The 1,940-nt window shown below is 37.0% G+C and overlaps 1 pseudogene; it reads left to right on the forward strand.

The window, feature by feature from the left end:
• Positions 1-681: 681 nt before the first annotated feature.
• LOC140502549 (heat shock cognate 71 kDa protein pseudogene) lies at positions 682-1,089 on the forward strand (annotated as a pseudogene).
• The last annotated feature ends 851 nt before the right edge of the window (positions 1,090-1,940 follow it).

Genomic DNA, 1,940 nt, shown 5'->3' on the forward strand with positions numbered 1-1,940 from the left:
TTCAGTGACATGTAAAATGTGGTTATTTTGCTCTTGTTAGGGTCGATGTTCGGCTCCAATTAATTGTGCGCTTGCCTTGCTGTTTGTCTACTTTCCTTTAGTATGTATGTGTTTAAAAAAAAAAAACATAATTAGTATTCTGAAAGTAATCTGTTCATTCCCTAGGAAAAGAAGCAACAGAAAGAGTTTGACATTCAAAATCAATACTTTCCTGAACATTTAAGGCGTGCTAGAAATATCAACAGGCACAAGTCATTTATGTTCTAGACAAAGTTCTAATTAGTGATTTCATGTAAAGTGGATAATACATTTCATCATTGCCCATCCTTTATTTTTCTCTTTTTATACTCTTACATAAATATCAAATTATATAAGCAATTTTTTATCTTTCTTCTTTCTTTTCAATGCATTTTAGTCATGAGTTTGAGGCACAAGATAAGCTAGATAAATCACATATTTGTGACATTGGTGGACAGTTCCACTCAAATCCCCCAAATCCAGAACTTCTGCAGGACTTCTTCAATGGCAAGGAGATCAACAAAGTATCAATTCTGATGAGACTGTCCCCTATGGTGCAGTTGTCCAGGCTGCCATCTTGTCTAAAAAGATATCTGACATGTTCAGGACTTGCCAGGGTCAGCTATCCATTCTTCCCTCTATACTAAAACTGCTGGTGGAGTTATGACCATTCTTTTCAAATGCAATTTCACTATCCCTACCAAGCAGACACAGACTTTTATTACATACTCAGACAACCTGCCTGGTATGTTAATTCAGGTTTATGAAGGTGAGAGAGCAATAACAAAGAACAGCAATCTGTTTGGCAAGTTGGAACTGACAGAAATCTCCCTTGCCCTGAGGAGTGTTCTTCAGATTGAAGTAATGGTGGATACTGATGCAAATGACACTCTGGATGTGTCTGCTGTATATAAGAGTATAGGCAAGGAGAATCAGATCATCATCACCAAGGACAGAGGTAGTCTGAGCAAAATAGACATTGACCATATGGCCCAAGAAACTGGGACACAAAAAAACAAATATGAGAAGGAGAAAGGCAAGGTGCTGTCCAAGAATTCTCTTGAAACTTAAGTTTTTAACAGGAAGACTACAGTAGACAACAAAAAACTACAAGGCAAAACTGGTGATGAAGACAAACAGAAGATTCTTAACAAATGAAACAAAAATAATCAACTGACTAGAAAAGACTTAGACTTCAAACATGGAAGATTTTGAGCTTCAGAAAAATACTGGAGAAGGCCTTCAATTCTATGTTTAGTAAACTGCACTAGACTGCAGAGAGGCATGCCAGAAGGTAAGCCTGCCAGATTCCTAGGGGGTAGAGTAGCTTTATATGAGCTGCATCTTCTGGACCTACTATTCAAGAAGTTGACTAAACACCCCAGAATAAAGAGCATTCCACAGAGCTTTCCAGATAGTAAAGGACCCAAATTTGTGGCCAAGGTAGTGGCAATTCTTAAGCTACTGAGTAAATTTGGGCATTCTAAACACTGGAATGTATGCAGAGGGAAAGAAATGAAGAATGTTGTACTTTATCAGAACTGTAAACAAGTGGAAATGCAATTATTATCCTGGAGAGCAAAATCTATTTAATTCTGTTTAAAATCTATTTTGCTCTTTAATAAAAGAATAAAAGGACTTGGAACCTTATCAGGGATTAGTTAAAGCAAGTATCCAGTGTAAACAGAAAGCTAAACAATAGTGTCAATGACTTTTCTGATTATGACCTGCCACTCTCTTAACTAAGAAAACAAATCAAGTGTTTTTTGGCTCAGAGGACTTGTGGACTCCTTCAGGCTCCCTGTTGTGTTTGGTTTCATGGAGGAGGATGGAAGACTATCCATAATACTGCTCCACAAAAGAGGGGAAAAAACAATTGAAGAAAAAAGTCTTCAAATAACTTGGCATGAAAGCAAATTAAG

Source organism: Notamacropus eugenii, chromosome 4 (assembly GCF_028372415.1).
Source record: "Notamacropus eugenii isolate mMacEug1 chromosome 4, mMacEug1.pri_v2, whole genome shotgun sequence".
NCBI lineage: Eukaryota > Metazoa > Chordata > Mammalia > Diprotodontia > Macropodidae > Notamacropus > Notamacropus eugenii.